The 23258-nt window shown below is 39.4% G+C and overlaps 1 long non-coding RNA gene across 1 annotated transcript in view; it reads left to right on the forward strand.

Moving 5' to 3' along the window:
* Positions 1-23258, forward strand: part of LOC114071040 — a 47256-nt gene that overhangs the window by 21677 nt on the left and 2321 nt on the right. The window contains exon 2 of the long non-coding RNA XR_003573994.1: positions 10868-10914. This is a non-coding gene — a long non-coding RNA (uncharacterized LOC114071040). The remainder of the gene's footprint in view (positions 1-10867; positions 10915-23258) is intronic.

Raw genomic sequence — 23258 nt, forward strand, 5'->3', positions numbered from 1 at the left:
TGTTATTTACACAGCACTGTTTGTTCTTTTCTGAAACAGATGAACTTGTTTCCTCCAAACGTTATCTGTGGTGATATCCAAAAATAAGCTAAACTGGGACAATTTTTTACTGTCTCTAAAGGTATGAACAAGAGAAATTGAGATGTGCAGTATATTTCTGTAAAATGGGTTGTGTTAAAATGTGATTTTTACCTTTTTTTTTTTTTTAATTAGCTGAATGCTTCAGTGCCTTGCCCCACTGCTTCTGCCTGTACTTATTTAAATCTGTTAACATCTTATGCTTTTTTTCCTGAATTTTTAAAAACTTTTTGTTCTTTGCTACTTGGTTGTTTATATATTTTGATAATCAGGAGAACTTTTTTTCATCATAGTGAAAGGAAAAGGTTAAAGGAAAAAACAATGCCAAGCAGCCTGGGTGTGTGGATTTGCAAGTGTGGCCTTTTTCACAGGAGGTGTTTCCAGCTGTATAGATGTGCAGAAGCAGGAGCACAGATGCCTAGAAAAGAGTTTGCAACGTGTGTCCTTTAAAATCTCTGAGGCTGTTGTTTTTTTATTCTGATAAGGAGACTGAAATGGAAAGAAAGTGGGTTTTGGACAGAAAAAGGGAACTGTTTGTGTTTTGTTGTCCAAATATTCCAATTGCATCCAGGAAGATAGTGTGGGGTTAGTTGGCTTTTGCAAAAGGAAGAGACTTCTTAATTCCCAGTAATGTTTTTTGTCCCTGTTGAGTGTATTTCAGAATCTTGTTCAATGTGATGGGGCCAGATACACACAGTGTCTCATTACTCTTGGAAAAGGCCTCAGCTCAGTGTGTAACCTGCATTGCAACAATCTTAAACTGGTTTCCTGTATAAAGCTTTGTCTTTGACTTGGTCTTGGCTTCTCTCCTGCAACTCCACATCTGTGAATGACTCATAATAAGCAGGGCCATCAGAAAAATAGTGTGTACATTTTCATCCAAATCTGTAGGGCTTTTGTTTCTAATTTTTTTTCAGCCTTGCTGCATTCTTCCCTCCCGTGTAATGAATCACACGGTGCCTGTACACACATACCTGACAACAAAGGTGGCTGTGCATTGGAAGCTGAACTCTAAACAAACGGAAAAGAATATCCCCAGCCATCAGTCTGCTGAGAGCAGAGCTTTTGTGTTTGGCAGGTATCCTCTGTCAGCCCCTGGGGCACTTATGATATTATGATTTTCTTTCCTTCTGTACTCAGCAAGTTGTGTTAAATGGGTACTCTGGCTTGGGGGCAGAGTTGGATCTGTTGGGCACTGGCAGCAACTGAGGTTCTGCCTCCTGAGGCACTCTAGGGATTTTTTTTTTTTTTGAGCCTACACAGCATCCAGTGACTCAAGAAGGCAGTTCTGCTGCAGAGCTTGTTAGGAAAATGCCAAACCAAGCTCTATATCTCTTACTTGTCCTACCCTCACACGAATGCTTTGGCTGATGTCCCGGTGTGTGACAGCACAGGGGGAGCTCAGTCAGCTGTCCTGTCCCCTTTGGAGTGTTGACAGTGCTGGACTGAAGGGAAGGGGCAAAATGCTGGAGCCTCAAAGCTGGGTCCTTGTCTTACATATTTTCCTCTCACTGAACACCTTCCTAGGGAACAACAGCCCCCAGAGTTGGAGCAGGTGATGTGCATGGCAGCTCATGCACTACTGATGATGGGGGAGTCAGCTGAGGTAGGCAAGGTGAAAGTGGGGCTGGGGTGGCTGCACCCTCCCACAGGGTTTTGTTCTCCCTTGTGTCAGAGAGGAAGACTACAGTAGTGAAGTTGGTTGCTGGTATAAATATTCATAAATTCTATTGCTGTGATGCGAAATATTTTATAACAGCAGTGGTTTGAATGGGATGTTGGTGAGGTTTTCCTCCAGCTATCAGAGCTGCCCTTCTCCGGCTGTCTCCTCCAAAACTGCTGCTCTTTGGATCATGGGTCAGGGGAATTGATGACATCTAAGCTCTGTTAATTGTGGGAGAGTGCTCTTGCTGACTTCATGGCTGGCTGCAGGCTGCTGCTGTCAGTTCCTCGCTACAAAGGATTTGGAACAAATTAATACAACGTGAAAATTGTTTCTGGCTAGCCTATCGTTTTGGCCACAGGCTGCCATATTTCCTGGAAAATTGAAATCCAGAAAGGCATGTTTGAAGGAAGGGAGACAATTAACTAAGTCTGTGGATAAAATAATAAAAGCTAAACCACATCTTTCCTTTATACCTCTCAGTGGAGGTGACACTTTTGGGATGTTAGTCTGACTCCAATTTGCATCTTTCTGGAGAGCAGCTTGGCCATGGAGTATGGGAAGGTTGAGGTCATGAATGCTTTATTCTTATATATTTAGGTAGCAAAAATGCTTTATGAACATTAAAAGCATAGACTCAAAATCTCTCCCCACCTTGTGGCAGTTGGGTACACTTTTGACCTTGATACTCTCCTTTTACAGTACCAGTAAACCTGACATGAAAAATTTGTGTTAGTTTGAGACACCTTGTTTTCAAGAAAATTCTAAGTGAAGTTGTGCTTTGCTTGGCTTTGTTTTTCATGTTAGACGTCAACTGAATTTTTATTAGGTAAGGAACTTCCTACCAGCCCTCTGCTGATCCCGGAAACTGGGCCATTGGTTTAATCTCTGGTCATGGAAATCAAGGATTCAGAAGGACTTCGTAAGGAAAGATGCAGGGTATGATTTTGGAGGTATTTTTCAACTTGAGGGATTCTATGGCTGATAGATGGTGACTTCCAAAGAGGGTCTTTTCCCACTTCTTCATGATTGAGCAACCAAGTACTCTAAAGGAGAAAAGGTTTTGGTTTCAATGGAGGTTTTGACAGTGAAAGGTGAGAACGGGCTCTAGAAATGCCAGCATCAAACTGAAGTTGAGAAAAGCTTGGATGAAGGAACAGGAGGTTGAAGACTTATTTTAGAAATATCAGCTGGCATGTCTGCTATGGGAAACAGCAAGGTCCTCCAGTGCATCTGAAGGATGATGTGGGAGACTTCCAGGAATATTTTACCCAGTTATAGAGATGGAGTGTTTTTGGCTTTAGTGCTGAACAAGTGTTAGTCTGAGGCAGCTGACAGAGCAGTTTTAATCAGGTAACACAGTGCTGACAGCTACTCAGGGTTCCTGGGTTTGTTCTCAAGAGCAGCTGGCAGAGAGCAAAGCAGTCACTTTATTATCTTCACTAAAATCCTAAATCTTGTGCTGTGCACTTGCCTGTGCTCCATGTCACATAATTGCTCTGTGGTTGTGTGGATGAGCTCAGCCCATCTGTGCCTTTGAAAGGAGGGATTTCTAACAAGGAAAAAGGGGCTCCCAAAGCAACCCCAGCTTCACAGCCTGCGTTCAAGCTGTGACTTGTCTCAAAAATGAATAAACAAACAGACTTTCTCTGTGCAGAGCCTTGGCAGACAGCATTCTCCCTAGAGATAGATTTGTTTTGCAGAAGTGGAAAAATGTGTTAATTATTGAAAATTTACAGTTGTTATGTATTAGATTATTGGTTCTAGATAGACTTCTATAGTTATGCAACTCTAAAAATGATGATGGAATGGTCAAGCCTTCTGGATAACACAAGGATTTTTAAAATTTGTTTTTTCTTTTTTTTTTTTTTCCCCCGTTATGCTATTAGTCACCCAATCTGTCAGGTCTCTACTAAAACTACGACCAAGTCTCTAGGATATTTGTTCAAAATCAATGTCTTTTTGGTATTTTTTTCTTGTGCTCTTTTTTGACAATTTATGTGGAGGTAGTGAAAGAAAGCCCAGTTTATTTTCAGCTTTCCCTTTTTCTCCATGTTGCTGTTCTCTTTATTCATCACTAAAGACAGATGAGTGAAACTCCATGAATTTTTGGTTGTATAATTGGTTTTAATCATTTGCCGACAATTTTAATTTTTAATATCAACAATTTGGTTTTAAAATAGCATGCTGGGGAATAAAAGGCTATTGAAAAGTAAATACTCTAGTAAGTGAATATGCCTAATAATATATTGCTCATCATTCTGTATTGTAGAGGAAATGTGGCCTTAAGGGCAGGATGAAGAATAGGGATGTCTCACCTGTCTGTGCTTACAAGCACATTCAGGTGACATGGGCCTTGACCAGGAAAACCTCGTCCAGCTAGAAAGTAGCCCAAAAAGAGGCTGTAGACACCTGACTTCTGAGGGGGTATTTCAACAGCAGGGTAAAAGCATCCTGTGCTCAGCCTGCTTTTTCCCCAGCGCTATTTTGTCTGTCAGAAGTTACAGCACATCTGACCTCTTTATGGATAACTAAGCAGTTGGATATTGAGTTCCTCCTAACAGGAGATAGAGTGGAACCCACCCAAAAATGCCCAGATATTAAACAGTCTATTGTCGTTTACTAAGCACACTGAAATTCTTCCAGTTCTTCCTTGGCTGCTCAAAAATGCTCCCTTTTGAACATTGTAAGTTTGTTTCATGGCTATGTTTTTGTTTGCACTGTTTGTAAATTTTTTTCCCTGACTCCTTAATAAGAGGTGATGCTTGTTTTCATCCAAGAGTCCTTTTGTCACAGAATATGTAGACATTAGATAGTTTTGGTAATATTCTGGATACCATGTGGGTCCTGGCCTTCTCATTAATGTTTGTCATCATGCTATGTGGACAGGTGTGTTTTGCCAGTTTTCTTGGTTGTTGAACGTTCTGGGAACTTCTCAAGAATCTTGGAGTTTGTCTCTCTTTGCTCAGCCCCCTTTCCTGATCCCTCCAGTTGATTCTGAGCAGCCTGTGGTGAACATCCTCAAAACCTAAAGGTTGCTCTGTGTATGAGTTTAAGGAAGTTGTAATGTCTGATTTTCTTTCATTGTCTTTGAAAAACTTGGACATATCTATGAAGCCACTGAAGACCCTGAAATACTGAGATGACTGTGTGTAACAGGTTACTTAATGAAGTTTATAGTCATAAATAAGGTTAAAAGAACAGGTAATCTTATTGAAAAGCCAATTATTAGTCTTGAATTCTACTTTTCATGAAGTCTTCTTGTTTGTTTGGGCCCTGTTACTTCTCTTACCAGACCTGTTCATTTTAGCTGAGCTGTCTCTCTGACTTCTTAGTTCCTAAGCTGAAAACTGGAACTGAGACTGGCTTTGCAATTACAAGAAAAATGGAAAATCATTTTGTTTGGATTTCAGCAAATTCAATTTAAGGTCAGATTTTTATTTTTTTTTTTCTTTAACAATGTGTGTTCTATCTTTTTATTCCTAAAGGCATATTTTCAGCAATTTGGCTTAACTCTGTGGTCATGGGGGTGGAATTCTTTATCTTGGCTTGATATAAGGAAGCTTTCAGAGTATGTGTGGGATAGTGTCTGCCTTCGTGCACAGCAAAACATAATCTTTTTGTCAGGTGGTTTCTGGTTCGATGAAAGAAGGTTTTGGTTCTGTTTCTTTGTGTCTGATAAGCTCTGGCTTTCAATACAAATAACTGTCCATTTAACTTACAAATTAATACTAAATAAAAATCAGTGTGGTTACGTAGCTGGCATGGAAGTTTCAGAAGAAAATCAAACCTAATTAATATGAGGACAGTGTTGACATAAGTGTTATGAATTCTCATTCAGTGGATAGGAAAGGTAAATTTAATACCTTCAGGTATATTATTCTAGAGTTTCTTGCTAAAATTAAAATATCTCATTATCTGCCCTGTTAAAGAGTATTTTGATGGAAGAAATGATTTTGTTTCATTATAGCTGAGACCTTAAAAGCAGAACATGCCTTTTTTTTTCTCTCTCCTGTTTTGAAAATGTAGTCTTTCAGTGCAAACAGAGCAAGAAGTTTTGACACTAATCAACATAACCAACAAATATTACATTGAGTTTTGCATAGCAAGAGTTTGGAAAATAAGATACAAAGCTGATGTATGAGATCAACAAAGTTATGATAATACACTGACTAAGTCAAGTCTCTAAATGAGTCTTGGGTTCAGTTCCTGTAAAATATGATCTGTATTGTAATAATTTTTTAAATGATAAAATAACATTTGAACTGAAAGTTCAAATTCATTTTCCATGTGAACTTAAAAGAAATTACAATTGGGCTTTTTTATGATTTGGTGATTAAGTAGACAAATGGTCTACTTCATGGGTACCATAACAGTTAACACCTGTTTCAACTGTTTTATATTTGTATTGGATGGAACCTCAGCAATCCAATATGTCATGAAAAGCAAAAACCTAATATAAAATATTTCATGGTATGGAAGAAATTATAATAAACAGAGTATAGCTTAAAATATAAAATGCTTATTTTGCACATTGACATAGGTTTCATCTGGATTTCTGAAACCAATGTTACAATTTTGTGTAAATGTAATCCCAGTATTTGTGCAGGTTGGTTAAGTAATTATTCAATACCGTGAAATAAATACTGTCTCTAAGAAAACAATATTTCCTGAGTTGCAGAGGTTGGCAGAAATGAATCAATTTGCCAGTCAGAAGTCAAGTACACTGTGTTAATTAATACTTGGTTTGTGGTTTCTCTGAAATCTGCTTTGGGGACAGGGACCCCTCACTGGCAGAAGGGTGGAGTGGTCTCCTAAGGCAGGTAACCAGGCATGGCTTTCCAGGGTTCGTGTGAGAACCTTCTCAAAGCACTGATACCTTCCTATTTCTCATTAGGGACACTCTGAGCAGTTGTCCTTGTGCACATTTGTTTGAGTTCAGGGAGTACTGTCATTGACTTGGTTGTGCTTTTGCTGTAGAATGAACTGTTAGAAAGTTAACTGCTCTTCTCCTTTTTTTTTTTTTTTCTTATGTTTGTGGTCCCTGGTCCTGCAGGCAGATGAGCCTGTGGTTCTGGACAAGACTTAACAAAAAGGATGATTTTGTCTGCTGCTTCTGAATTTCTGGTTGCCTGAAGAGCTTCAGCTGCCAGAGCTGCCAGCTGAGGGACCCCAAAGATCTCCTCCCCTCTGCCCTTCCCACCTCAGTTAGACCAGGGAGCTCCTCCAGTAAATGCTGTTTTTTCTGCCAGGTATGAAGCTAGACCTGATGGCTGCAAAGGAAGCTCTGCCATCAAGTGAAGGAGAGCAGCAAGAGCTTTGGCTTTTGGCTGATTACAGTGTTCTTATAAAACTAAAGTTTGTCTTATCTTCTGCAGGTAACTACTTGGACCTCTATTTAAGCATTCTTTCAGTGGCTGAGGATAGTGGGGCTCTAGTGACCTGCATCTCTAGGAATAAAGCTTGGAAAGTGCTTCTTAAAAGTTACTTGAAGTGGAATTTGGCAAACCATTAGATAACTGTGTTTGTTGGCATAATATTTCCTGGGTTAGGGTTAGTGATGGTAACTTAAGTATTGAGCATTAGTGTCGCTTCTTAGTGTTTTTTGTTACTGGGCTGGTGTTTTGAAATCATTAATTTTGAGAATCGTTAATTTAATTTACAAAGTCAGAAAATGTGAAACTTTGTCTATTAAAATCTGAAAGCTTATTTCAAATTTGAGATGGGGCTGTGTTGTGCCTTCCATAGCAGCACAGGTACAATGCTGCTGGTGCTCTCAGCCTCCTACAAAAGGCTTATTCTCTTGGGTGTTTCACAACTTGGAAACTTAATGCTTTTTTGAAGAAAGTTTGGCTTCATACTAAAATTTTAATTACTATTAGTAAGATTACTAAAATAATCTGCCGGAGTGCATCCATCAGATGTAAGTTTCTGGAGCTTCTCAATATAGTGTTTCAAAAGTGAAGTTTATTTTCAGAGTCAGGGTTAATACTCTCAAGATTTGTTTAGAAAGAAGTTCATCTTGGGCTGTGATGACCTAGCAGACTTTTTTTTTCCTAAACACAAATTCAAGTTTGCTTTTATCTCCGTTTATCTGATTTGAGGTAAACCTCAATGGCTTACTGAATTGCAGCTGCTTGCAGTGAGCACCATAAATGGTTTGGGCTCTTAATGACTTCTGCATAAATTTGGTAAGTCTGGAATGATTCTCTTGCTCGTTTCCCTTCAAAAGATGCTAGCTTTGTCTTGTTGAACAAAATCTATTTAGCCTCTCAATTATAAAAGAAATTGATAACTTTCCCCTTGTTTTTAGCTACTCTTACTGTTTTCAGAAGTGCTAGAACTGCCTTTGCCTGTTTTGGAGGGGAAGAAAGGCTTCAAGACCAGTGTCACGTTTCACGCACCTCTTGCAAACTTCCTTCACCTATGGGAATAAACATAGGTGAAAATGTATGTAATTGTGGGTAGCATCACAATTCATGAACTGCTGTTGAAATTAAAGTTTTCTTAACTGTAATTTCTCCTCAGAAAAATAGGAAACTTTAGGAAATAAAATGGAGGAGTAAATAGATATAATTGGTGCAAAGAGCTACAGTAAAAGGAAGGGAGGGGAGGCAAAAGGAGGCAATAGCTGGAAAATAGTTAACCTAAAATGAAACATAATATATTGCTTCACATATTTCATCTTCAGATTTGAGACTTTTTTTCCTTCTATAGTAAAATGTATCAGTCTAAGTGTAACTCAATTTAAGACGCAGCTCTGAGCACTTTATTTGTTCAGTGCACAATGGAGATGGTAGTGACTAGATCACCTTTATATAGAAAAACAACTGAATGAAAAATGGTCAGAGTGATACCTCCTCATGCATTAAATTGTGCTGCAGCTTGGACACAAAGTGACAAAATGCCTATTGCAGTGTGTCTCTCTTATGTGAAGAGCTGCTTTGAGGTACAGACCTTCAACTTCTGTCTTTCCAAAAGCCCCAAACAGTCTTCCCTGCCTTCTCAGAGGTATCATGAGATCTGACAAATGGATTGTCATAAAGTATCTTATGTGTTGAAAGGTATCTTTATAGCATGATGTAACAACTAAACCCACTGGGTACGAACTGAAGATGTTTCTAAAGTGCCATTTGCTCCAACTTCTCTCCTGTCTGTACTGTTGTGGGGTTTTTTTCCATGAAACCAGTTTAGGATGTTTGCATTCCCTCTTCTTACTTTGTCTGTGCTTGTTGGATTCTATCAGTTGTTCTATCAGTTGTTGTTGGGGCTGAGCTGTAAATCAGGTCACCAGGATGATTCAGATTAAAAATAAACTACAATAAAAAGCTTGGAATTCGCTTTGTCAGCACTTAAATGCCCTGCAGAGCATCACTGCTATTATCTAAGCCATCTCTTGTTTGTATTCAGTTTAGAAATCAGGCATTTGCAGCTGGAACAAAAAATCTGTCTATTCCCAAAACTGCAACTTCAGCCTCACATCTGTCATGTTCTCATCTCTAGTTTATCTCCTGTACCCTCTGATTAAAAGCATCTTGGTCCCCTGTTTCACTGCAAGTAGTGTGGTGGTACTCCTCTCTTCCTAAAAGCTTTTTATGGCTATTCCAGAGTTAATGGAAAACTTGTAAAGCAACATGTAAAGCCACTGTGAAGTGGCTGCTTCGAGGAAGTTGTGGGTTGTTTTTTTTTCTGCTGGTATTGGTAGCTTGTAAATCTGAAAAACTGAAATCTTCCCTGATTGTTTTCTCTGCTTCTGGGAAACCTTGTTCTGGTGAAACATGCACCAGTTTTCTCATACAGGCACTTCAGGGTTTTGAAGGAGAAGAGGGCATTATTTTCTCAGACTTGTGGAATTGAGGAGTCAGGAATTGCTCTGGACAGGCTTCATTTGCTGCCTCTGCTCTGGCTCCACTTGAGTTAAATAACATGAACTTCTGAACTGCACTAGATAAAACCTCCTAGTGTGCACTTCCTCCATGGTATTTAAGTGTTGTTATTGATATTTTGAGAAGCCGATTTCAAATGGAGTGGCACTGCTTCCTCTGGGCTATGATAAGTCATCTCATGCATCTAGCCTGTGTCTGCTCGCTTGCATTTGTTATTAAATTGTGTTAGCTGAGTTAACATTAGCTTAAGAGTTTGGAGTTGCTTGTGTAATTGGAAGAGAGCAGAGAACTAAGGAGTGGAAACTTAGTTTTGAAGCCAGTGGTGGGGTGAGCTGGAGGTTTGGTTTGTACATGAGAAATTGAGCAAAATCGTGATAGGCTTCTCGAGTAGCCCCAGTACTCTGTTTGGAGGCATCCTTTTCTCCAGGGAAAAGGAAATTGTCCTCTTCAAAATCAGTTGGAGCTGCTGTGTTTTGAATTGGTTGGTGGGTCTCAGGTTGGAACACAGATAAGCTACAACGTAAGATGTATGCAAACAGTTGTATCGTTTTAAGTGCAGTCATGTACATTAAATTTGCAGTTATGGGTTTAAATACAGGTGGGAGATGAGCCAGACCCTAACCCAGGTCTTGCTCCTGAAATCACTGAATGTTGCAATAGCTTCCTGTGAGCTTCCAAGCTGTGTTGTACAATGATGCTGTGTCCTGCTGTTGAGGTGTGAGCACGGTATCGAGCAGCACTAACAACTGTTTAGACTTTTTTGGCACTTTCTCAGTCTCAATAAACCAAATGGCAGTAGCTCTATACTTCAATATAAAAAATAGCACAATAGAGGATCAGGTTTTTTTTAATGTTATTTTTTTTTTTGGTCTTGTTTTGGTTCTAGTTTTTGACCTTGATATAGCAAGTCTTGTGCCCTCCCAGCTGTCTTTTGATCCTACTGTTAGAATTGTGTGGCAAAGTATGTTCTGTGACTGACTTGTTGTACTTACACCATGTGTACTTTCTAACTAAAATACGCATCAGTGTGTTAGAGCTCCAGTATGCAAATGCAAACATCTGTTTGGACTCAGCAAATGACTTGCAAAAGGTTGATCTGGTTATTAGTCAGTTGTTGACAAATGTTTATTGCATGGGAAAAAATTACCCAGAGTACATGTACTCATGGAGAATTTCTATATGTAAGCCTGTAAACTTTCTCCTATGTATTTAGTGACCAGATCTTGCTTTTGTTTTACAGCTGCTGCAGAGGGCAAAGGGAAAAGTGGGGAAGACTTTTTTCAGAAGGTAAGGTATTTTAGTTCTATGACAGCAGCTGACTAGAGGAGAAATTATTGCTCATTCATGAGATGAACTAATTAGACTTCATGTGCAGTTTCTACTGTGTTGATCACATTTTAAAAGATGTTTGTCACTTAAAGTGTCTGTTAGCCACCAACCATGCATGGGATGTGATGAGAAATAGGATCTTTGGTGTATGCTGCTGTCATCCCTGCACAACAACCTCTTAATAACTTAACAGTTTTAAGAGTTCTTTAACTGACAGTGTCAAAATATGCATTGTCAAATTTTGTTCTACTTAATAGCAGGGTAGGTTAATCCAGAAGATATTGTGAGGTGGTCTTAAGGATTTTCTCTCTGTGGATAAATGCTGCATCCTGTTATTGAAAAACTGACTTGCAACCTCTTGTGATATTGTTGGAAGTGTAAATATTTAGTTGAGAAATGCAAAGGCCTTTTAAGAAAGAAATGCACAATCCACAAAGTCATTCAATAAAGTTTGTGGTTAGACAAGAGACACGGAAGAACAGAAAAAAAAAAATCCTGCAGCAACTAAACTACAAAGAGAAACATGGTCAAGAATAATGACTTGGAAATAACTTCTACAAGGCATCATGGTATTGGTTTATTGCTGTTTGTGTTTTTTTCCAAGAATAATGTGCAAAATATTATTAACAAATTGCATGTGAAGATCTGCATGCTGTTAAAAAATGAGCTGTTTTATCTTGATGCTTTATACTGAAATGTCTTGACACTCCTTATTGACTTGTAGTCCGTTTAAGTGTTTTGTTGTACTTTTTATGTTTTCCTTATATTTATAAATGGTACTTCCAAAAGGTCTCTTTAGATTCGAGAGAATACTTGGTCTTTCACATGGTTGTCAGATGCTTTGATGAAGGTTACTGGGGAGGAGTATGTATGCTGCCAAAAAGTTTGGTTTAGGAAGAATTTTGTAGGAGTCTTCAGATTTATGTTGCTCTTGACTGACCGTGATATTTTTCCAATCGTGGTGCTTGTGCTCAACTGCCCAATATTAGTGTGCACAGAGGGAAATGTGTCAATAACTCTTCCTTAGGATTTTACTAAAATGCATGGTTTCTTGCTGAGACAAAGCCGAGCCATAGCTGCAGCGTGTGCTTCCTTCTGCACACTATTCATTTAACCACATTGTTTTCTCTCACTTGTGTAAATCTGATCTCTGTTCTTGAAGCTGTGGATAAAGTATTTCCTCTGCGTGGGGTTGAGTGACTTTTATATTTTCCATGTGTACATGGATACCTGGTTATTTACTGCAGTGATGATGTACCTTAGTTATGTAGTTATTACTGTAATAGCAAAAAAACCACTATTTTGAATTCAACAGGAAAGCAAAATGTGCTGAACTTGAAGTATTTGAATAAAAGAGTGCACTACTTATATTGATAATACAGTGACTGTCTTGGCATTAATATCTCATTATATTTATGCACAGATATGATATGGGCACAGCATGGGTGCTGCCATGGGTTCAAGCTGCTTCGTTTTGACATCAACTCAGTAGTGCAGATTCCTGAAGTTTCTAAGTACATATACACAATAGTAAAGCTAGTAAAACCAGATGGAAACTATCTTCTTTGAGCTTTCTTTTGTTGGAAGAAATCTTTGGACAGTTGCTCATAGCTTACTCACTGTCTCTGTCTGTGCAATTTCCTTTAATCAGACCTACCCTTTTTCCTTTCTCATGTGAAATGAATAAGGCAGAGTATCTGGAGGTAAAATGAAGAACATTTTCACGTGTTTCAGGTTGTGTAGTGAGGAAGAAAGTGATTTGTAGCATTAAAAACACGTTGCAAACTAAGGCAGGAAGATACTTTCAAGAACTTGACATGAATTTGAAGCTATAGCACATCCTTTTTTTTTTTTTTTAAAGCAGTTTTGGAAACGAGACTCCAGGACATTATTGGCAGGCTTTTGAGTGGAGCAGGGAGGGGGGGAAGTGCAACATTCAAGAGACACATCAAGAACTTAAAAGTATAATTTGCATGAATAATGCAAATAATATTATTATATAGTATTTTCTGATGAACTAACCTCAGTGCACTGGAGTTAACTCTTGAGTGGAAGTGGTGTGAGAGGTGAAACAAGTTCCCATATGAATGTTGAAATGACAAGTGAAGAGGCAAAGGTTTGAGAAGGTGTCAAGACATGCAGACGAAGAGGGAGGAGAGAGGAGGCTGGTACTGGTGTGAGTGCTGGCAGATGGCTCTGGAAGGGGCTGCTGGTCTGACCTGTGACTGCTCAGGGGAGAACAGTGCTCAGCTCCTGATTAGCTTGTCCTTGGGAGGAACAGAAGTTGCTCACACGTTCTCTGAAGTCAGGGACTCAGCCTGGATTGTTGCCCTATGCAGAGTATGCCCTAATCCATCTCTCAGACTTTTAAAGGAAGTTAATACAAGGGTTTGGTGCTAAGTAGTCTTTTCCTTGGTCTTTAAACATGAGAAAGGCAGTATTACTTTGGGTTTTCGTAATCAAGCAGACTCTGGGTGGATGTGAACTGCTCCTATCAACTTTTAACTTTCAGAGTTTAATAATAACAGTTTAGATGCCAAAATGCATTATTTCACTGAGTATTTTAACAGAAACAAGCACATCTAATGCAGTTTTTGGTGGAGTTACAGAATAATCCCCAGTTTTTAGCTGCAAGGGCCAAAATTCAGCTAATATTTCTGCCCTGTCGTGGCAGGGAAGATCAAGTGATGGAGTGCCCCTCCCTCTGCTCCTGAATTGAAGTCAAAAGTAGATAAATGTCTCTTGGTAGTGTAATTTTAAAAATTCTGAGAACTTTATTACACTTTGATATTTCTAAGTTTTAGGGTTTCCCTCACTTGAAACAATACTCACGTCATCCAGATTTTGCAGAAACCACTAGAGAGCCGCTAATAATTTAGCAAGAAATAAGTAAATAATGGGCTAGTTTTCTCTCTAGAGCTTTTGGACCTGCAGTTCAGTGACAGGTAATCTTAAATAAATATGGATTGGTTTGCTGTTGTGTTACATACTATTTATGTAAAAAATCCTTGTGGACCTTGTTCTTTAAATTGTTGTTCTAATTTATTCTGTGAGAGGAATACATAAGTTATTACTTGTTCTTGATCCAAAGCCCATTTTCAGCTGATGGTGGATTTTTTCCATCAAGTCCCATAACATCTGGTTCACGCCTCATAGGCAAGCAGTGCTTTTTCCCAGACAAAGCCAGGACATGGTTCCAAGGAACATATAATTTATGTAGCACTGTAGATACGCATGGCACTCTTATATAATATGTAAGAAGGTGGTGAGCCTCTGCCCTGAAGAGTTCATAATCCAGAACAGATGAGGGTCAGCCGTGTGGACAGAGAGGAATTTAATGCATCATTTCGGTTTGCTTTCACCTCTTGCATCATCAAGGTTTTGGGTTTTTTTTTTTCCTTAAACACTTGGCAATCATAGTGCTCGTGGTCAACTTTGATTCTGAAATTTCTCGGGACAAGAGTGCGCCTCGAGCTTTATCCGGGAACTGTCAGCAGTGGGGTGGGTGATAGGTGAAGGCTGTGGGTTCAGTAGGGTTTGGGTGGAGTCCTTGGGCTGATGTGGGACTGCATGTGCAGAAAGTGGTGACTGGAAATGATGCACACCTGGTGCTCTGCCCAAGTGCTTGACTCTGGGTCGGAGTTAAGCTCTGCAGCTCAGCATAATTCGGTGTGTACGTGTTAGTCGTGGGCTTCTGGAGTATCCCTGAAGGGGCTCCTCAGCTCTTGCTTTCCCGGCTTTCAGGAGTTCATTTGCAGAGCTTGATTTTTGTGGGAAGCACATTATACTGCCAGCCAGCTGTAAGCTGTGGGGTTTACCATTTCTGAATGTTTGAGATTAGTTTACCTTTTATGTATCGAGTTTGGGTTTTTGTTGGTTTTGTTTCTAATCAAATAGAAATGGTGTTTTTATGCATTTCCCCAGTTGCAGATACCTGGGGGTTTTAAGATGTCTCTGGATTTAGGCAAAAGGTGCATTTAAATGCTTGTGCTTCTCTTGACTGCAGACTCTCTTATTCCCTGAAGGGGGTATAAACATGCATGGACATATGGAGTTGTGCAATTGGACAAATGTTTCATGTGTGTTCCAGAATATCTTCTGTTAATTACTGGGAGCTCAGGAGTGCAAAGGAAGATTAGAAGGTTTTTCTTTGGGTTTGTTTTTTTCCACTTTTTCCCTTCCTGTCCTTAGTTGTAACATGTTTAAACTGTAGCTTTTAATTTTATTAAATAACTAGCACCTTAAAAGACACTGAGGCCCTTTTGGAAGCACCGTTTGGTGAAACCATCCTTTGAAACCGACTGGCCTTTCAGTGCAGGTATTTGGAAACAGTATCAGTAAGAGATTAAAAAAAAAAAAAACCCAAACACCAACCAACCGAAGATAAAACCACCCTGCAATTATTTGAAGATGTGGAAAATAGGTATATCTAACTGCATCTTTAAGCATGTTCCTGTTAAGTTTTTCTGTATGCAGTAGCTACTAATGAGTGTGCATTACCTTTTATTTGTTTAGGAGGCTCTGGCAGCTGCCTCGAACCCTGTTGGCTTATCTGAGACTGAAAAAAACCTTGGTTTGAAACATTGAGTACTTTCCCTTGTATCTTTGAAAAATATCTGTTGTGTTGATCTGGGGCAAACCTAACTTTTTTAGAATTCTTATACATGAATATATTGGAACAATGTTGATATGTATGTGAATATTTCTGCAAGTATAGCTAGTGTATTCTGATACAAATAAATTAGCTGAAAAAAGTTACTTTTCTGTTTGCATTAGGTCAGGCTGAAAGTTGTCTATCAGTCTTCCTCTTTAGCCTCTGAACATGAAATGTATCTAGAGCTTCAAATGTGGGTGGGCATTTTCAGGCATTAAAGATATTAATCATTGACCTGAGACTAAGATGTCTCAAGCTAATTATTATCCATGTTCAACAGCGAGTTCTGAAGGGTTTTCCATGTGTCTTCATCCATGACTTTTCTCAAGCTGCCTATTTATAGCTACAGTTTCCCTGAGGCCATATTCCCAATTCTGATGGCAACCGCTCTGCTATCGGTTTCTTCCCATGTTATTTATCTTGCTGGTGAGACATGGCGAGTCTGTGGTGATTTTATACATGATTATCATTGTGGGTCTTGTCTCTATTTCAACCACAGGACCGGTTTTGAACTGAGGGACTGATTCCCCTTTTCCTGGGTAGAAATCAGTCTATGCATTAGCATTAAAATAACCTCCTGATGTAGAGCTTGGCTCATGGCATGTGACAAGGATATATTAAGGCCATACATTTCCAGAATTGGCTGGAAACACCCGGCTTGGCTGGGCTGGGCTGGGCTGGGCTGGGAACACTGGCATGCACTTCTAATTTATAGGGAGCTTCCTCTCATTTAGCTTCCTGGGAAGAGGAAATGACTGCTGGGAGAGAGGGTGGCGTGGATTAGAGGGCTGAAAGAATGTCAGTGGCAGTCAGCATTTGCAGGAAGTTTTGGGATTGAGAACTTTGTCTCCCCTTTGGCAAAACCACACCCAGTGGAGAGGAGACTGTTTAGGTTGGATCAGTTTCTCTACAAAGGTAAATCTAGAATGCTTACTTAACTTTTTGCTTAGTTCAGGCAGAGCTAAGTGGTGGGAAGGCTTCACTTTTGTGGGAAGCTGCATTCATTGTGTCTTTGGTGTAGGGACTGTTCTGTCAAGGTAAGGGAACAATTACAAGGGTTTTTTGTCTCATTTAATTTTTTATTGCTTCTGTGTTGCTTCTGATACAATGGGCACCATCTTGAGAGCTGACCTGTAATATCAAAATGTTCTCTGGTGGGCCTCGTCCTTGCAGTGCCCAGTGCAGGTAAAAGTCTTAAACCAACAACTGTCCTTGAGAAGTTGCTTGTGAATAATTCCCCTGGCCAGAAACAGTGGAGATTTTGATCCCATACTGTTATGCTGAGTGGCTCTTTATATATCATTGCTTGGAGCTTGATCTGAATTGCAAATGAATTAGTTTTAGTTGATAAAGTTCAATTTTATGCCACTTTATTGCTATACTTAACACTTGGTGCAAGACCTCTTACGTTGTAAAGCAATAGAGGAATGATTTGTCACCACAGTCTCAACTGAGATGCTTAATGCTTTTCATTCTGGGATTTAAACCCTCCCTTAAAACAGAGGAGAGATTTCAGTTCCTCAGAAATGCTTGTACTCTTTGCATTGGGGGAAAAAAAGGAAAAAAAGAAAAAAAGAACCAGAAGAAGATGAGAATGATACAACTTAAGAATATATACTAGGTTTCTGATTTGCAGGGAGGAGACTTGCTGTTTCTCCTATTGGAGAGCAGAGTTGGATGCATCTTGCTGTTTTAAGTGTTCTGTGGGGGGCTTCAATTTTAAGTAATACCTTTTTTTTTTTTTTTAAGAATTTCCCCTTCTGCTTGTGTAGAATTCATAAATGCTGTACACACAGATACATTTATAGCTAAGTTTTTTTGCATGCTTGAATAACCCCTTTACATTTTTTTACTATACTTTTAAGTCACTTATTTAAAATGAAAGTATTACCCCTGGCCTTTGGCTGATATTTCCATTGAGGGTAAACAAAACATTCAAGTCAAGTAAAGGAAGGGGTATAATGTTTCTCCCCGGGTAAGGGCATGTTATTCATAGTTTTATTCTCACTTAACTCTATTTGCTGTGTTTGTAAATGAAGTACAGAGTTCTGTAAGTGTTCTTGTTGCAGAAGGTTCACTTAATGCGGTTTTGGGCAGCAACAATACTGCAATATTTGCTTTAACAAGACCCACGTTTTAAGAAGGATCTTTCTCAGTTCATTTCAGGTGAAGTGAAGGTTAAAAAGAGATGCAGTGTGTGTGTGTGCATACATGCATGTGTTCTCATCCCTTCCAGGCTAAAAATCCCTTGCTGGAAAAGGAAATAATATAAATTCCAATACTATATCCACACAGGTAGCTTTCCCAATTCCCTCCTTTGGGATTTAGAGCTTTTATATACAACCTGGAAGTCTGAGTTGTAAAACTGATGTATTTTACTCTGCTACCTTTATTGCTTTTATGCATAATTTGTTCATTAGTTCTTTTAGGTGTTATCAGCTCATACACATTGATCAAAACTATGAATAAATACATAAATACATTTTCTATGATGTGAACTTTATCTTCTAATTTTAGTTTTGCTAACTCTTCATCCTGCACATGCTTGCCTTAGTTCCTGATAAAGTCTTTAGGAATAGTGGTGAATATCATGTGCAGATGGCAAATTTGAGTCAGTCTGGGCTCAGATATAGTCCTTGACAACAAACAGCCTGTTTGCCTCTTGGTGGAAGTCTCAAAGTCTGTAAATGCAGACCACAAAATTGTTGGTCATGAGAAGCTGGAGGGAAGCGTGTTGGTATTTTGCTTAGCTTGACATGGAGCTGTGTGCAAATGGGAAACAGGCAAGTTTGCCTTCTGTTCCCTTTTTATACGTCAGTCTAGATTAGTTGGAAAATTTAAAACCGCTTTAATGCCTTTTTTAATAGAGTTATTTTAGCATTTAGTGAAGACTTGAAATAAAAATCAGTTTAACAAAGATGGACAAAGGGAGGACTTCAGTGCTGCACCTGCTCCCCCCCCCGGCCCAAGCCGGGGGAGGAGGGAGTCTGGCCCTGTTCGGGCCTGGTACTCCTCTCCTCTACATGGCTGCTACTCTAATTCCAACTGCGCCAACAACCTTCTCTTCCGTTTTCTTGAAGATGTAATTAGCAAAGGCGTTTCTGGATTTTTGATTGGTCTTTTTGTCCGGAAATTATCTGGACAAAACCATCATCAGCCCCAGGGATGGGCTGAGGGGGCAAAACCACGACACAAGTGAGCATGTGAAGATCAATTTCCTGCAGCATTGAAACAAATGACTTGGAGTGGAAGCATGAACAAAAACATGACAGTACTGAACTTTATCCATATTCCATAGGGTAGTGTCTAAAATATTTTAAATATTTTTCAAGACAGGTGAAATCAGGGAAGAAGGACTGGCCAGGTGGTCGTCACCTACAGATACTTTGCTAAAAATGGGTTTGGGTTTTTTGGCTGCTGGAATATAAAACAGGAAAATCACGTGACCCCATCCTACAGGATACACGTCACTCCTGCCCTTGCAGTTGGGAAGGTACTGTTGTTGTGATGCTCCTTTCTGTACAGACACGTGACTGGAGCTTCACCCTCATCCCCCCTATTCATTGTGTATTTTAACCGGTTTACACATACATGTATATTATTAGTACAGACAATCTAAATTAAGGGAACTTATTAAAGGATTTCTGTGTTTTATAGTGTAATTCTGGCTGTGATTCCACTCTGCAAAGGAGATGTTTTTTCTGGTACACAAGAGCACAAACTGCAAACTCTGGGTGATGCTGTAGTCTGTAATGTGTGGGATTCTGGGGGCCATTGCCACTGCTCCTGCTCAGGAACAGCCTCTCACCCTTACCTGCAGAAAGGTGGTGGTAAAAACTTCTTTCTAAAGCATTAGTTTTGAAAAATATTGAATTCTAATTTGGACAACAAGGCTTGGAATGCGAATCTGTCGCTGTATCCGAAACGTTGGCCAAACTACCACAAGAGCTACATATTTGCCCCAAGCTTTGGGCTAAGTTTTGTCATCTCCTTTAACTTGTTGCATTCCTCATATTTCCCTGCCAAACTCAGTAGTCCTTGATGCTGTCCCACTGATGTGCTCTGGCTCCCTGTGGCTTCCCCAGTTCTGGAGGCTGCACTGACTCTGGCAGTTCCTGGGGAACTTCACGCAACTCCTCTTTGTGTCTTACTCGTCCTTCCCAGCCTTGTTCTTCCCTTGCTTTCTCCTCCCTCCAACCCCAAAAACACAACAAACCATCAAGTATAATACTTTTTCTGGTTCCAGCTACACCCATTGCTCTGTTCCTGCAGCCAAAACCCATGCTCAGGGATTAGTCATCCTCTCGGATTCTGCTGCATCACCCCTTCTGCATTGGAAGAAATAAAAAAATAAGTATCAGCCCATTTAGAATTTTACTTGTCTGCTGTGGCTCTTCAGCTCAGGTCTTCTGCTGCTCACATAGAAATATATTTTTCTTTAATTTTCATGCAAATTATATTCCATGGTTCAAATAATCTATAAAAATAAGCTTGTTTATACAGCTGTAAATGCATACAAACTGAGGGGGCTAATACGACTTCTCTCACAGCAGAAGATGGAAGATGAAAATTTCAAGCCAGGTATTGAGAAACTCACAAAATTTGTGTGTGTTCTTACTAGGCATCCTGATGTCTGATTTGAAAATTATCACATACTCATTGATTTGGCTAATACTGAATTAGATTGAACATGTAATGATTTTATTTTCTGAAATGCTAATTTATATGTCATAATTCGTAATGAGTGAAATCTTCAATACTGAATTTAGGCTTTTTTTTTTGGAGGAGAGTTAGTAAATTGGATAACTAATCCCTTGCTTCGTACTCGTCTTATCACTTCCAAGCAGATTTTGCATCAAAACTGTGGCTGTATTTATGTTGAACTGATTTTTGTCTGTGCCTCCTTCTTAGAAAGAAAAATATTTTTGTTGTCCAAATTAAAATTGCTGATCAACTGAAACTTGAAACTTCTAAATATTCTTTGCAGAAACCCAGCTTTCTTTATGGTCCATAAAGCTGTGTTCAGGAAGCAAGTTTGTGCTGTTCCTATTCTGTTTGATTTAAAAATACTTGTCGAGTTGCCCTTCACTTTTTGTGGCTTTTGTCCCATTAATACTCCATGTTTATGGAAACATTTTTGAAAGGCCATTATCATGATACTGGTGGGATACTATTGGTATCCCTGTGTTTATTCTTTTTTTTTTTCCCCCTCCTGCTGTCTTGCACAATAACTCTCATCTTTTTCTCCTATAAAATTGATGGAACAAGTCTTTGCATCTGGCAAAAATGACCTTCCCAGATGGGGAAGCAGGGATGGATACAATGATGTAACAAATCAATCATCACCTTCCCTTCAGCAGCTATGGAGTGTTGATTGGGTGCAATTTAACCTACACAGTTAGTTAGCTGTGGTCATCTCTAAAGAATTGCTGTGTTTTCTTTAACCTGATGGAGATTCAATTTCAAAACAAAATTACCAAACATCTCCTTACAGAATTTCTATTCTCATGTAAATAACACTTTTCCAATCCTCTCTGTCCCTCCCTGTCCTTGTCCTGCTCTCACACATGGGATTTTCTCCTCTGCAGGGATTTTTAACTGAACACAGTTACACTTGGAAGCACTTGCTTCCTAGTGGTACATGTTGTGGGCTGTTTATGGCTCTGAGTTCTTTTGTTAGTGAGAAGAGCAAAATTTGTTTATAATAATTCTCTAGAGGTGCTGCTCCAAGGTATGCTCATGAAATACAAATGAACAGAGTCAATCCTGCATTTCCAGTCCCTCTCCAATATCTGGCTGATGGAGAACTCAATCCTTGCAATTTTTGGTTTTTAGAGAGGAGGGAGGGCTGCTGATGTAGCTCAACCATCTACATTTTGTCTCATTCTTCAGTGAATTTCTAATTCACGTTAGTTTTTCTCCTCCTCCCCTTTTGTTTTTTCCTTTGACTTGTTGCACTAGCATTGCATCAGGCTTTTAACTTTATGCTGCTTGGAAAAATAGCTTCTTCATTGGTCATTCTTTTTTCGTCCTGCTAGAGTATGATTTGGTATTAGCAAGTGCTCTCTGTGAGACATGTAAATACAGGGTTGAGGATGGCATAAGCATAACTCAAGGTAGTTCAGAATGTAGTTTAGGCTCTGTCTTGATTGTATGCTCTGTGGTAGTTTTTTTATCTGCACACAGATGCAGTTTCTGAGTAAAAACCAAGATATGGAAGGATGGAATTACTTGTCCCTGTGTTCTTGTTTGCTTTGTCCATTAACCTGCTGAAGGAGAAACCTTTCAGGAGAACCTGCCCACAGTACCCCAGAGGGGTGTGTTCCCTTTTAGAAGGGCTAATTGTTAGAAGAATCATTGCTTAGGTCCCTATTTCTCATCCATTGCTGTGTTTTTATGCTGTCTCAGAGACCATGATTTTTATTTTCGTGGGTGTGATCACCTGTAGTTATTCAGCTTAATTTTCTTTTGTATAATTTACTGAACCAGTCTTCTAAGTACTTCATGCAAGATGTTCAGCTGTCAGCCTTTGTCAGCAGGCAGGGTTTGCTGACAGGAAATGGCCTGGAGCCTGAAACACCCCCAGTAGCACAGAATTGAGGTGCTCCCTCAGGATTTTCAATTGCATGAAAAATTCAGGGTATCTGAAAAACCCTGTATTGTGTATTTAAAATAAATATAAATTCTTCTATGTCCTCCTCCAACTGAGGCAGAAGAGGCCAAGATGCTCAAATCCCAAAGGTGGGAAGGTCAGAAATAGGTGATTTACCAACAGTAACTATAAAGAATAATAAATTGATTTAATGTGCTTGTTTTAAATGAAGAAAGGTCTGTTAGATGTGTTATTCTTGTTCATCTACTGCCTGTAAAATGCTTCCTTTGAATTCTGAAATGCTTTTGGGCTTTGGGGGCGTTTTGGTTGGTTGGTTTTTTGCATTCAGGGCATTCCAGTTTCCATCCAAAATCAGCTAAAAAAATACAACATAAGAAAAAAATAATTTCTTGCTGTCTTAATGTAAAAACTCCCCATAGTGCTTAAACTGTAAACTATTCAAGCTGGAATACAAGGGAGCCAAAAGCTTGTCTTCCAGCTGCCTTACAGCTAGACTTGTTTTTTTTTCTTGAAGGCCAATAATGTTCAATTGGGGCCAGTTTTGTCAGGGTACAGCCTTACTTGTTTGGTTGGTGTCTTCCAGTGTCTTGTCGTCTTCTGTTTTGTTCTTCACTGAGGACAGCGTAGTTAATTCTGCTCCTAAACACTACAGTTTCTCTGGGGGAAAGGGAAGGAAGGGAAGTTGTGGAAAGACAATTTCTTAGGGTTCCCTCATTTTAAGAAGAAGCCTGAGGTTATTTACTAGGAGGATTAAACCTTGCTGCCAAATACACCTGTTCCCTCTGGTCAGTTGATCCGTCAAGGTGAAGAAAGTACTGGTTAGTGCTCACCCCGTCTCTTATTCTAGATGAAAATAAGGGAAGCCTAAGCAGAGATGCAGTTCTGCAGAGATGATGAACTCTGAGTCATCTCCAGGCTGAGTTTTCCTTATGTGTTATGTAACTGAAGTGGTTATACAACTGGAATGCATGTATTACAGCTATAGCACTTGTCAGTTGTCTTGTTTTGTTCATTTGATAACTGCTGTTATCAGGA

The sequence above is a fragment of the Empidonax traillii genome, unplaced genomic scaffold (assembly GCF_003031625.1).
Source record: "Empidonax traillii isolate 1590-97213 ecotype Southwest subspecies unplaced genomic scaffold, ASM303162v1 scaffold1801:size62013, whole genome shotgun sequence".
NCBI classification, from domain to species: Eukaryota; Metazoa; Chordata; class Aves; order Passeriformes; family Tyrannidae; genus Empidonax; species Empidonax traillii.